Source organism: Monodon monoceros, unplaced genomic scaffold, assembly GCF_005190385.1.
Source record: "Monodon monoceros isolate NGI ecotype Baffin Bay Population unplaced genomic scaffold, NGI_Narwhal_1 Super_Scaffold_3, whole genome shotgun sequence".
NCBI lineage: Eukaryota > Metazoa > Chordata > Mammalia > Artiodactyla > Monodontidae > Monodon > Monodon monoceros.
Window position 1 is genome coordinate 49,184,309 of NW_021703780.1, and position 15,253 is coordinate 49,199,561.

The window sequence follows — 15,253 nt, forward strand, 5'->3', positions numbered from 1 at the left end:
AAGCAGTGGTGAGGCTGAGCCTGCTGGGCCCCTGGTACCCAAGGCAGAGCATCACTCCCCAGAAGAAGAGAGGATGTTGAGGAAAAAGGTAATAGGGTCAGCATGACAGAAGAGTTACAGCAATTTTTTTTTAACATCTTTATTGGGGTATAATTGCTTTACAATGGTGTGTTAGTTTCTGCTTTATAACAAAGTAAGTCAGTTATACATATACATATGTTCCCATATCTCTTCCCTCTTGCGTCTCCCTCCCTCCCACCCTCCCTATCCCACCCCTCCAGGCGGTCACAAAGCACAGAGCGGATATCCCTGTGCCATGCGGCTGCTTCCCACTAGCTATCTACCTTACGTTTGGTAGTGTGTATATGTCCATGACTCTCTCTCGCCCTGTCACAGCTCACCCTTCCCCCTCCCCATACCCTCAAGTCCGTTCTCCAGCAGGTCTGTGTCTTTATTCCTGTCTTACCCCTAGGTTCTTCATGACATTTTTTTTTCTTCTTAAATTCCATATATATGTGTTAGCATACGGTATTTGTCTTTTTCCTTCTGACTTACTTCACTCTGTATGACCGACTCTAGGTCTATCCACCTCATTACAAATAGCTCAATTTCGCTTCTTTTTATGGCTGAGTAATATTCCATTGTATATATGTGCCACGTCTTCTTTATCCATTCATCTGATGATGGACACTTAGGTTGTTTCCATCTCCGGGCTATTGTAAATAGAGCTGCAATGAACATTTTGGTACATGACTCTTTTTGGATTTTGGTTTTCTCAGGGTATATGCCCAGTAGTGGGATTGCTGGGTCATATGGTAGTTCTATTTGTAGTTTTTTAAGGAACCTCCATACTGTTCTCCATAGTGGCTGTACCAATTCACATTCCCACCAGCAGTGCAAGAGTGTTCCCTTTTCTCCACACCCTCTCCAGCATTTATTGTTTCTAGATTTTTTGATGATGGCCATTCTGACCGGTGTGAGATGATATCTCATTGTAGTTTTGATTTGCATTTCTCTAATGATTAATGATGTTGAGCATTCTTTCATGTGTTTGTTGGCAGTCTGTATATCTTCTTTGGAGAAATGTCTATTTAGGTCTTCGGCCCATTTTTTGATTGGGTTGTTTGTTTTTTTGTTATTGAGCTGCATGAGCTGCTTGTAAATTCTGGAGATTAATCCTTTGTCAGTTGCTTCATTTGCAAATATTTTCTCCCATTCTGAGGGTTGTCTTTTGGTCTTGTTTATGGTTTCCTTTGCTGTGCAAAAGCTTTGAAGTTTCATTAGGTCCCATTTGTTTATTTTTGTTTTTATTTCCATTACTCTAGGAGGTGGGTCAGAAAGGATCTTGCTGTGATTTATGTCATAGAGTGTTCTGCCTATGTTTTCCTCTAAGAGTTTGATAGTTTCTGGCCTTACATTTAGGTCTTTAATCCGTTTTGAGCTTATTTCTGTGTATGGTGTTAGGGAGTGATCTAATCTCATACTTTTACATGTATCTGTCCAGTTTTCCCAGCACCACTTATTGAAGAGGCTGTCCTTTCTCCACTGTACATTCCTGCCACCTTTATCAAAGATAAGGTGTCCATATGTGCATGGGTTTATCTCTGGGCTTTCTATCCTGTTCCATTGATCTATCTTTCTGTTTTTGTGCCAGTACCATGCTGTCTTGATTACTGTAGCTTTGTAGTATAGTCTGGAAAAAGGTAATAGGGTCAGCATGACAGAAGAGTTACAACAATTTAAAGAGGGGTGACGGAATGAAGCCACAGAGGAAACTCTTCTCAGTGCAGCTCTGACAAAAATTCAAGCGGTGCAGCTCTTAGATTTCTGTAACATCTGGGAAAATTTGAACATGGTTTGGTGTGTTTGATTTGAAAATTGGTTAAATGCTATAAGGATGGAAAACCTCCAGCATTTGTATTAATCATGTAATTGTCCCAGATCCATTCCAATGGAGTTTTGTGTTATTGTTGCTATTCATAGCATTTATTCTTTCTGGGTGTCTTTGGGGGCATCTGATGTTCTAAAACCAACTTGGAAATCTACCACTACATGAAACTTCTGAAGAGAATGATCGTTTCCACTTACAGGGAGTTATTACATGTCAGATTCTAACTAATTCACATAAGAATACTATAAGTGGGGCTTCCCTGGTGGCACAGTGGTTGAGAGTCCACCTGCTGATGCAGGGGACACGGGTTCGTGCCCCGGTCCGGGAAGATCCCACATGCCGCAGAGCGACTGGGCCTGTGAGCCATGGCCGCTGAGCCTGCGCATCTGGAGCCTGTGCTCCGCAACGGGAGAGGCCACAGCAGTGAGAGGCCCACGTACCGCAAAATAAACAAAGAAGGAAAGAAAGAATACTATAAGTTATGTATGGTTTCAACAGTTTTGAAAATTAGAAAATGGTGCTGCTAGAGGATCAGGAAGTTGTCCAAGTGTTCTGTTTCTAACATACAATAAAATACTGGAGCTGGGACTTATTGTCTGGCTACAATTGTTCTTTGATTTGTCTTCCTGATTCTTACATTTCTAAAAAAAACAAGTTTGGGTGATTTTAACCTTTGTAGTGAGCATAAAACACCTGGGAACATCAAAGTCAAGCCATGCTTATTACTTCTTCCTGGGATGCTGAGAATCTGCATGAAAGTTTTCAGATATAGCATCACACCTTTAACAACATAGCTTAATCAACTTGGGAAACATATTCATCTTGGGGTCGGAAATGTATGTCAAGGTTTATATATGAAAGCCAGGGTTTTTTTTTTTTTTTGAAAGCCAAGATTTTTCAAGCTTGTAAATAGATAGATCCAAATAGTGTGGCAACTTGAAAAATCATATGATTAATTCTTTAGATAGCACTGAAAAATCCAAGTGAATATAAATATGGAAAAGGAGAGGTATTTAATCAGCCCTGGAATCTAGAAAAGTGATCTCAGCCACAGAATAGAAACTTCAAGGAATTTCTACAACATAGACCACAGATCAAGGGCAGATCTGGGCACATGATAACCATGGACAGGCTGGTAATTTAGTGCCCCTTCAAATGCATGTTCTCTAGTATCTGGTAAGCATTTATTCATACATGACATGAAGGATTGCCTGAGCTGGGGGCAGGGGGAGCTAATCAGTGCCCATGCAGAGTCTTAATGTCCCCTAACTTGTGCTTCCCACTCAGCAATTAATAGGAGCCTCCCCCCAAAGCCTTCCCCTCCCCTAAGCTCTCCAATGATAATCTCTTGTTACACAAGCAGGTTTCTCATGGGTTTAACCCCACTTGAAGCCAAGTATTCCTTCTCACCACATAGAGTTGGTCTTTCCTGCTGTATCCTTCTATCTCTGAGTAGTTAGATTAGTACTGTTTACTACATTTCTGGTGAGCAGTACTGTCTCCCCAAAGGAGCGTGGGTAAATACAGTTTTCTTCTTTTTCATGTTTCCAGTAATATTTTTGTTCCACAGTGATGCACCCCCAGCTCTTTTCTGAGCTTGGTGATTCCCTCAATCCACCTCTGATCCAAATGGCACTAATTTGAAAAAAAATACAATCTGTGCCCCATCTCGCTGCTTGCCAACAGCAAGCAATTGGAAAATTACTCATCTAAAAGCTATTGTCTTTCCTAATTTGAAGCAAACAAGCATGGAAGTGAGGTGGAGCATGAAGGGGAGGACAGTGAGGCACATTTCAATCGCACCAGGTCCTGGGGACATATTACAGGTGCCTTAGGGCTGGAGGAAGTTGGGACCTGGTGTGTCACACACTGTGTATTTGCATACGGCACCACAGGAGCTATCTAGACAGCCTCCAGGAAAGGACAGCATGCAGGCGAAAGGGGTTGCCCTGCCTACCTACCTCAAGGCTGCCAACACACAATGGAAAAGTCTTTTACAGACACAAAAAATTTCCTACGACCAAACCAAAACAATTAAAACAAACAAAACCAAAATACCTCTCTTATCCTTTCCTCTACCTTCTGGCTGCTGAACCAAATCAAGAAGTCCAGTAAAAATAAACTTTCCCTTCTACCTCCACATTTAGCCAATGATTGAACAAATGGCCCCCATCATTTATCACCTTTCCCAGAATCCATCTCTAATCCCAGTGCTGAAAAACATCTCTATCAGTAGAAATGAACAAATAGAAGGAAAGGTCAGACATTTAAAAACTACGTTTAAATTAATAAATACTTTAATTAATGATAATTAATTAAGATAATGAATCAAAGCAAATTTATTACTATCATTAAGAAGTACTGTAAGAAGATATAGAGAACAGACTTGTGGTTGCCAAGGGGGAGGGGGCTGGGGGAGGGATGGGTTGGGAGTTTGGGACTAGCAGATGCAAACTATTATACATAGGATGGATAAACAACAAGGTCCTACTGTATAACACAGGGAAGTATATTCAATATCCTATAATAAACCATAATGGAAAAGAATATGTAAAAGGATATATATGTATAACTGAGTTACTTTTCTATACAGCAGAAATAAACACAACATTGTAAATCAACTATAGTTCAATAAAATTTTTTAAAAAGTACTGTAAGAAAAATGAGACAAATTTGAGAAAAATAATAAGTATTCATAGATATTATATCTATGACATTTGAACACAAAAAGGAAAAAATCAGTTAAAAATGTTCATGGTGATAACTGCTACATGAATATGACTGACAAATCAAAAACTATGATGGAGGCAATGGAAAACATATTGGAATATTTAGAAATTTGGATCAGTGAAGAAGAAAAAAAGCACAACACCTCTTCTCTAAGTCATAAGGAGAAAGGGAGCCTATAGCAGTCATTAGTGCTCTTTACTAAATATTTTTAATTCTTTGCTCCTATGGTGCTCAGGTTCCAAGATAAAATCAAGAACAGCCAGTTAAACTTGAATTACAGTTAAATGATGAACTTTTAAAAATATAAATATGTCTTAAATATTGCATGGGGGCATATTTATATTAAAATTTATCTATTTATATGAAATTCATATTTAACTGGGCATTCTATTATTTGTTAATTTCTGGCAACCCTACTCTGTCTTTGGGGTATGATAGGATTGTGTTTCCCTACCTACTGAAGAAGCTGGGTGTGACCATGCTACCTGCTTTGGCTAAGAAAATGACAGTGGCAGGGATCTGAGTCACTTCCAGTGGGAAAGTGCTAAGAGCCAGTGAACAATCTGACACAGTAGAAACCCCAATGAACCCACCTAAAACAATTAGTATGAGAAGGAAATAAACTTTTGTGGATTTAAACCACTAAAATCTGGGGATTATTTGTTACTGCAGCATAATCTAGTCTAGCGTACCAGATAGATTATGACTGAATACTAAGTAATGATACAGTTGGGAAAATAGACAGACATATAATTCACATTGCAAACACACTTCCACCCACAATATAGTAAGCAGACCTAGTCACAGGCCCCACTCAGGAGTAACAGGAGGTACAAGCCTACTATGCCCCTGAAAGTGGGGAGAACAAGTAAGGAGGTGAAAAATACTAATATACCTACACAGAGATAGAAGGATGCAGGGGAAAAGAAAATAAATCTCTAAATGAAAAGGTTTATAAATTTGATAGCAATAGTAAAAGTTAAAAAAGTAGAAGTCTAATTATTAATAAATATATTTTAATAAAACTATAAATAACATTTATAAACAAAAGATAAAAGCTAATTATCTTCAGTATGCAAAAACATTTTGAAATTATGGCCATTACTGATGGCCATCCTATATCAGTTGTTCTTCCTTATAAGAAACTTGGTTTGCTTTATTTGTTTATTTTGGGAGTCCTGGGAAATGTGTACATCTAGTTTTATTTCCCAGCCTCTTTTTCAGGCAAAAGTTGCCATGTGACATAGCCCTGACCAATAGCAAGTGACTGGAAGTCACTGGGGGTGGGGCCTCAGGAGAATGGCACAAACTCCAGCAGACACAAGCTTTTTGCTTTTTGTCCTTTCCCTTCCTCTTACCTGGAGCATATCTATGATGCTGGAGATGGCACAGCCATTTGTGACAATAACGAAATAAGCAAGAGGCTAAAAGCTGTGAGTTAAGGATGAATGAGTGGAAAGACAGAAGGAGCCTAGATGTGGACTTCTTTTTAGGTGATTAAAATAAAATCTCTCATTACTAAAGGCGCTGTATGATAAATAGTCTTTCAAAAGAAGCCAAGTTATAACTGTCAAAGGTGTTTCTCTGGTCCTTAAAGGAGCTTAAACTAGAAGTTTATACTAGGACCCCACTATTTATCCTTTATAAGTTATCTCCTATAGTTATGTTTACATAAATTTTGGAGTAAATTATTCCTAGTTCTTATTACAGAATATTGTTATTCATTTTCAACCAATCTTTCTTAATATCTCTATAATGTCTACTTTTGAAAGAATTCTTCTAGATGTTGTAAGTATAGTTTCACCCCAAATTATATAAAATATAAGTGTGTGTTTGTAGCGCTAAAAAAATAAAAATAAAAGAAGCCAAATACAATTCTTAACAGATACATCAGAAAGAAAGAAATTTAAAACACTAAGCTAAAGTGGGTGAAGTATATCAGTAGACACATTTGTCTTCATAAAGACAAATTCAAATTTATAATAAAATGAGAAAACAGCCTGTATTGATGTATTGATAGCTGGGGTGTGTCTTGGAGAATTATAGCCATGCCTGTGTTGGGAGTATAATTTGGTTTAATGTTGGTGAAAATTGTTTTGGGGAGTACATGGAAGCTTTTTATAATCTGCATAAGTTTCTGACGAGCAATTTCACTTCTAGAAATTTATTCTATGAAAATATTTGGGATAGGTGTGAAGAGAATGTTCTGAAGGTCTTTATTATAATAATGAAAATCTTAAGATAAATTTGCCAAAAATCGAGGTCTGTTAAATCAATCAGAATCATTTTATCAATTTAAATTTATTCTAGAATCTTACATATAAATAATTAAATTAGAAAAAGTTACAACTACTGTGTTTGCATTAATATACAAAAGTCCAGACTGTAAGTGGCATATATCACCGATAACACACACACTTAGGCATGTATGTAATTTTTAGAGTACAATCATACTATTTGTAAATTGTTTTTTAAAATTAAATAGGATACTCTGTCATTTAGTACATTTACATTTACTACATTCTTTCTTAATAGCTTCCTAGATTTCCTTACAGTTTTTCATGAAGAGAAGTTTTACAGTTGTTTATCTTATTTAATCTGTTTTTTAAATTAATTTTTTATTGGAGTATAGTTGATTTACAATGTTATGTTAATTTCTGCTGTACAGCAAAGTGAATCAGCCATACATATACATTAATCTGTTTTTTTGTGCTTATTTCTATTGCTTTTAATTTTACTTCCCCCTCCCCATCCTGAGGTTAGATACACAACTGTATTTTATTCCTTTTAAAACAGTTTCATTTTTGACCCCTAATCCTTTCATACTTCTAGAATGTAGAGTATGGTGCAAGGTAAAAATTAAGATTTTAAAAATTAATTTATCAGCCAACTGTCCTTACTCAATTTTCTGAATGAACTATTTTTTGTACATGTCTTTGTATGGACATATGTTAAATTGGCCATACATTTGGAAATCAGAAATCCAAACAGAGTAATACAACCTTCCAGTGTTTCTCCTAAGGGACTTTAGGCAGGTATATCACTGGCCAGGGTCCTCCATTCCACATTTGTAAGATTAAAAACATCCCTTGCTTTTTTATCTGTCAAGGTTACATGAAATAGAACACTAGCTGCATTTGACTAGAACTGTCAAAACAAGATAATGGATGGCTTATTTGGACAGATCAAACTGTGGTAAGATTTCCTGTCTCCCCATTAGCTATCTTTCTTTCCTCCATTCTAAAGACCAAGGGATGCATTAGATTGGTGGATGGGAAATAATCAAGGAAGAAAGACAGAGGGAAGGTAGGCTGAGGGGAAAAATCAAGACATATTCCCAAGGATGCCTTTGATGTTTGAGAAGCTTAAGTGCCCTCTGGATCAGAGAGCTGGAAGGCAAGGCTTCAGAAACAAAGCCCAGACAAACCAGCTGCCACTGGTGTGGGACCAGGTGGACCACTCCAGGTATATTCAGAGATGCCTCTCCTTGTTATTCAGAAAATGTTCTCTAAAAAGTGGTGGAATTCTCATTTTCATTTTTCTGTTCGTGTCCAGCCTTATGACTCTTAACTTTTGATTCCTGTGTGGCCACAATTCTCCCTCTGGTCACAGAGGTCACCCACATAAGCCTGAGGTGACCTGATAAGACACCATTTGGAAGTCATCTTTCTAACTGAGAGCCCTGCCATAGTCCCAGTAAGCCCTGTCATCACAGGGTATGAGGGAGGAGGTGCTCTTGAAGTAACTAAAAGGTTATTCCTTCCTACACAAGGCTTTCTGAAATTATAGCCTGGGAGGAAAATGGCTTCTCGCCAATCCTAATACACGTTGAGACTCAAGGTGCAGCCTCAGAGGGCCAGAAGATAGAAAGAAAAAAAAGTACTTTTGATGACTGTTCTTCTTTTTCTTTTTGCCTTATTATTTTATTCTATTTAGGAAATGAGTTCTTATCACTAACCACAGAGTAAATGGTGAATATATAGTGTTACCATTTTTCATTTGGGTTTATGGATTTTGCTACTTCAAGTTTCAATGACTAAATTTTAGACAACCAAAGAAATAACTAGAATAATTACATTTGTAGTATATAGGCAGTGCTTTTAAAGGTACTAACTTTTTGTTAGATTGGGTTTTTTTTTTTTTTTTTTTTTTTGAGTACTAACATATGGCCAAATACTATACCTGGAGGAAAGAAGAATAAATGAGACATGGTTCCTGTCCTCTCAAATATTTCAGTCTGGCAGTTAAGGGAAGAATGTTAAATTGGTATCTTATATGTTAGTTAAATATGAATGTTCCATATATACACTACCAAATGTAAAATAGATAGCTAGTGGGAAGCAGCCACATAGCACAGGGAGATCAGCTTGGTGCTTTGTGACCACCTGGAGGGGTGGGATAGGGAGGGTGGGAGGGAGACACAAGAGGGAGGGGATATGGGGATATATGTATATGTATAGCTGATTCACTTTGTTATAAAGCAGAAACTAACACACCATTGTAAAGCAATTATACTCCGATAAAGATGTTAAAAAATAAATAAAATAAAATTTTTTAAAAATTTATGAATGTTCCTGTTGTTTCAGAGTATCAGCTAAGGGCCCCAAACTAAGAGTCATAGGAGCTAAGCAACCCATTATAAAGTAACTTACAAGACCATCTCTGCCAGTGTTTGGAAAATTAGCCATTTCTTTGAAAGTTAAACATACACTTACCGTATGATCCAGAAATTCCTCTCCTAGTGATTTATCCAAAAGAAATAAAAACATATGCCCATACAAAGACTTGTGCCCGAATGTTCATAGAAGGTTTATTCATAATAGCCTGAAAAAATGAAAACAACTCAAATATCCACCACATGTGGATGGATAAACAAATGATAGTATATCCATACATGAAGCACTACTCAGTAATAAAGATGAACAAACCACTGAAAAATGCAACGAAGTATATATGATTTTGTTAAGGTAATGAAGACAGACTCGAAAGAATATATATCCTTGATTCCACATACATAAAATTTTCTAGAATGGGTACCTTCAAATGGGCACATTCTATTGTATGTAAAATATACCTTAATAAAGTTGTATTTTTAAAGATCCAGTTATGCCAAATTAGTTCTCCCAATTATGTAACAAAAATACTAAGAATTCAGAGAGACAAACATATTTCTCAGAAGCCCCCATGATGACCACTGCTCAGCTCTCATCCTGATATCACCCTATAATTGCAAGCAGAAGTGGGAAAGTGAATATCTGGCTTTTTTTTAAAACACAGGTCATAGGCATTGGGTACAGCAGAAAAGGTTGGAAATGGCTGTTGGATTAGCCATACAACAAGGTCTTACCCAGAAGATATTCCCATAGCCTCAGAGGGAGATGATTAAGGCTTGAAATGGAGTTGTGGAAACTGAGCAAGAGAGTAGGAAATTTGATAAAGATATATTTGGAAGGTAAAATCTGCCAGATTTCACGATTGGAAGACATAGGTTGGCTAGAAGAAAAAGCCAATGATGTTTTTCAGGTTGGGCGATTGTTAGATGATAATGACGTAACATGAATTTAGAAATAGAAGAGTTAAAACATTTTGGAAGCATGGGAAATCGGAGGTAAGTTCAAAGTTGAACATGGCAATTTTGTCATGATAGAGGCAGAAACAAGCAGACAGCATTGAATTGTGAAACATCTATTGTTTTGTTATTATTTTTATCATTCATAGTAAAATATATTTGCATGGATTTTTAAGTTTCTGGAAAAAAACCTAGTAGTTACAATACAGTTTAAGATAACAAAAGGAAATTTTGTGGATTTCCAGAAAATATAGGAGGGGGTGAGATCAAAAGTTCTGATGGTAAAAGTAGCATTGAACAAGAGGAAAGACAGTGCCCCTTAAACCACAGCTAAAACCAGTAAAAGCCCCAGACTGTACGGTTATATGAGTCAATAGTTTTCCTTGTTTACTTAAACCATGTTTTTTTAATATTTATTTTATTTATTTATTTTTTTATGGCGGCATCAGGTCTTAGTTGTGGTACTCGGGATCTTTGTTGAGGCATGTGGGATCTTTCGTTGCAGTGTGTGGGCTCCTCGTTGCAGTGCATGGGCTTCTCTCTAGTTGTGGCATGTGGTTTTTCTCTTCTCTAGTTGTGGCACATGGGCTCCAGAGAACATGGGCTCTGTAGTTGTGACACACGGACTCTCTAGCTGAGGTCCACGAGCTCAGTAGTTGTGGCCCATGGATTAGTTGCCCCGCGGCATGTGGGCTCTTAGTTCCCTGACCAGGGATTGAACCTGAGTCCCCTGCATTGGAAGGCAGATTCTTTACCACTGGATCACCAGGGAAGTCCCAAGCCATATGTTTTCATGGTGATAAAAGATTGCCCCCAAAACATGTGCCCTGGGTTCAGAGAGAAGACAAAAATGTTGGCACTGCCAGTTAAGAGGTAAGTGATCCAGAAGTCATTTAAGTTCTCAGAACTACTGTTTCCTCATCTGTGTCACGGTGGCACTAGTACTTAACTCAGAGAGTTTATGTCCAATTACATGAGTCATAACATCCAACCAGAAGTATGCTCAGTGAAGCTAAATTGTCTTTGTTGCTACTCTCTGTCTTCACTCATAATTAGACCTGAAATATTAAACAGAACTCAGTACCTCTCAGTTGCCCTATGTAGAGAAGCTTCATAGTTCTGATCACATAGCTTGACAATGACTGAAGAAAATAATGTGTGAAAAGCTCTCAGAAAAATGCCTGAAGTGTTGTTAAGTACGAGGTAGTCACTATTATTGTTTTCCTAAACTCCTCTCTCCTCTTCTGAAGTCCTGTCCTTCACTCCAGACTTTTAAAGACATATGGAATGAAGCCATTGTCACTACTTAAAATCTTCAATAACTTCTCACTGTATTAGGAGGAATACCTAAAGCCTTAATGTGGCCTAAAGAGGCCTGTAAGGATTCAGAGAAGCTAGTGCAGGAGGAAGCAGGCTGCAATCTTATCTCTGGGACTTGCTGACTCTCTGGGCTCTTACCTGTTCAATCCCATGAACAGACCTGTTCTCTCCTGCCCCAGTTCCTTTCTTTGTATGTGCTGTTCCAGCGGGGGTTGTGGTGTAGACTAGAGAAGGCCTAGTTATCCTAAGGTATCAAAACTTAGAGGTTTGTGGAAGGGGCTGGCATTTCTGTGCAGATGTGTGGTTTGTTCCTAACAGAAGTCATCGCTTTCAGAGCATGTATTCAAACTGGAATGGAATGAAAGACTACAGGAACCAAAGCTGAATATTGAGGGGTTTTCCTGAAATCAGATCTAATAATAGAATGAGCAGGGGAGAATTTTGTTATCAGTTTATTTTTATCTTTCTCTCATGTATTTCTTCCCCCTAAACATTTCTTGGTATTTCAGTTCTAAGTGTGAGTATCCAGGCGAAATTTTTCTGGTGGGACCAGAGCCATCTGTTTCTTGATGTGTATGCTTTAGAAGACCACTCTTTTTACCTGTTATCCCTTAATTTAAGCAGGGATTATTTCACTTGTGCCAGGTCATGGCTTCTGTTACTGGGTTGACCCACTTTTGTGCCAGCTGCCAGAGACGTTTCTCTTTATCCTTTTTCTTTTTCTTTGTTTTTCCCGTAGCAGTGTAGCAATAATCTTAATGTGCTACTGTATTTTAATAGTCACTTTATACTATTAAAATAAAATAGTGTACTATAAAATTGCAGCATAGATGAGCAACCTCCAAAGGATAGATCCCAAGGAAATGGTGTTATTTTCAAGGGACAGCAGAGGACACAGAGTGTGATAGAGAAGGGAGGGTAGTCTGTCCATCCTGGGTTGTGGCCCTAAACTTCACTCTGTTATTTACCTTTCATGCTGGTTTCTGTTTGTTTGCTGGGATACCTGATTCAAGTGTCAAAGAAAAATCACAGACTCTTGTTAAAGCAGTAAGGAAGACTTTGTCCAAAACTATTGTGATAAGAGTATTGCATTAGAGGAGAGAAACCGAGTTCAACTCTGAATACAACAAAGACAGATGGGTGTTTATAACCAAGAAGAAGGGTGAGGGGATCAGTGGATGGAAAATTACTAAGAAGAGATGTCAAATGTTGTTGTTGGTGGTGGTGGGGTCCCTGTTAAACTGACCTCACAGGATTCTGACCCTGTCCTGACAGGTCAAGGACATAGACATCTAATGAGGGAGATCCCATAGCACAGAGGTCCCCAACACCCTGGACCGCGGACCTGTGCCGGTCCTGGCCTGTTAGGAACCAGGCTGCACAGCAGGATGTGAGCGGTGGGCGAGGGAGCGAAGCTTCATCTGCCGCTCCCCATTGCTTGTGTTACCGCCTGAACAGTCCCATCCCCCCCACCCCCACCCCCATGTCCGTGGAAAAATTGTCTTCCATGAAGCTGGTCCCTGGTGCCAAAAAAGTTGGGGACCACTGCCATAGAAGAAGAACTGGATCCAATGACAAGGGTGGGGAAGACTTAGGGGACTCTTTGCAAAGACTGTGCTGGACAGGCCAAAAGCAGGACAGAGGCAAGGTCGGGCCAAGTTGAAAAGAGGGCTCAGAACCTGACTGAAGTTTGATCAAGGAGGGCCTTTGTCACCAGGCGGCCTCTAAACAAGACACCACTAAATGAGGCAACATAAGCCTGTTATCTGGTATGGAGTCGTCTGTATCCCAGCTCAGTCCTGCCCAGAAAGAACTGGAGAAACAATTCCATAGGGAATCTCCAAGATTGGTATGCCCTTAGGCAGAACACTAGAACTGCCTTAATGTTAATTTAGACCTAGGAGACCCAGTGGAATCCTTCCCTTGCTAGTTCTAATTAACAAACCAAGTAAGAAGGGACCTTAAGCAAAATTTGGAGTAGAGTATGTTTTCAACACCTCTAACCAACTTTTGCATTCCACTTTCACCTAAACCCTGACCAAGTCCCCTTTTGACCTCACACTGCTTCCTGACTGCTTCCCAAATTTTAGATTTCTACTTCTCCTTCCAAAAATTTTTAAAGAATTTTTCCACAATCCCTCATGCCTCCCAAGTGACAATTTGCATATAAGAACTCCCTGGGTGTAATGCTTGGACCACAAGATATGTCCAATGGAGTAGTTTGGTAATATTGCCAGGGAAACAGTTTTGGTCCTGGGAAGAGGGAGGGCTTTGGTCTCCTATAAATCATATCATATAGGTTGTGAATTTACAAAATTGATCTTGACTCTCGACTCCTGAAGTCTTTATATCAGAGAAGATTGGACAGTTGGGAACCTTCAGAAAAGATCATTTTATACCTTCATCTATGCTCTTTTTCTCTAAAATCCTGGCTCAGGCAATACCATATCAAGAGTTAATAAAAACAGACAGGAATCGGGGAAGTTCTAGACAAGTTCACACTTGTCAAATCTGAAATTAACTGGCAAGAGGTTTTTTTATTAGAACATTTTTCTGAGTTGTAATCCAGTCTCTCAATTCTAAATTTCATCAAGATGCAAGACTTTGCATTGAGTAAATCTATAAGTCAGACTTTACAAGAAATCTGATAGAGCTTGTATGTGACCCTATGTTGATTTCTATACAGCCTTGTTTATTTATGCTCAATGAGGAAATGCTAACTACAAATCTTAAAATAGGTCCTCAGAGAGGAGCAGCTTTGGACATGTTCACAGTCTTCATCTTAAGAAAATGCCCTTCTTTTAGAGATGGGACATGCTCTGATTTCATATGCCTGCCCCTCTCTGTACAAGTCTGTTTTCTCAACCCACTTTCTATGAATAGTCCTCAGTCTGCTATAGTCCCTTTGAGAGAAGAGAACTTGAAAGTTCAACATAAAGTGAGGAGAAGCTGAAAATGTCAGTGCTAGAGTGAGAGGGAAGAAGAAAACTTAAAAGCAACTCAAGAGGTTTCCACTAGCTAATGGTGATACCTCCAGTGCCCCTAATGGGCTGTGGATAATTCCTATTGTCTACACAAGGCATGTTGGTGCTTCTCCAACAGACCACAAATGAGTAAGAGTCGACTCCATATGGAGAGACTTTAAATGCTGACATCCTAATGAGATCTGTAAACTGCAGAGACAGGATATGGCTTCTCCTATGCAAAGTACTAGCCATGCTCTCATGAGAGATTTAGCAGTTGCCAAATAGGATGCTTTTGGACTGTGCTTTGTTTCCTTTAATCTTAATAAGATGGAAATTGTGGGAAAACAAAGAGCAGAGAGCAGTCTTTCCCATGGCTTTTACTTCCTATTAAATGCAGTGAAAAGCAATATCCATATATTAGTTGTTCTGCCTGCAGCACTTGGCTTTAAGGGCTTCAATTCTCTATGTGACCTAAAGCCCAGGGCTGGCACTTCCCATTCTCTGATCAGGAACAGAAATCATGAGACTGTGCCCAAAGCAGACTATGGAACCCCATAGAGTCATCCATTCCAGCAAAGGGACAGCCTGTTTCTAGCAGAAATTATAGGAACTACAGTAAAGTAGAATTACAACTTCCTTTTCTCTATTGAAATATTCTCCTCTAATTTATCAGGAAGTTCCAGCAAATAGGAGTACTATGCAAACAGGTGCTTCCTGGATCTGGGTGTCTGTTGCTTTTCCCAGGTAAGAAATGTTTTCAGCTATTGTATTCAAATA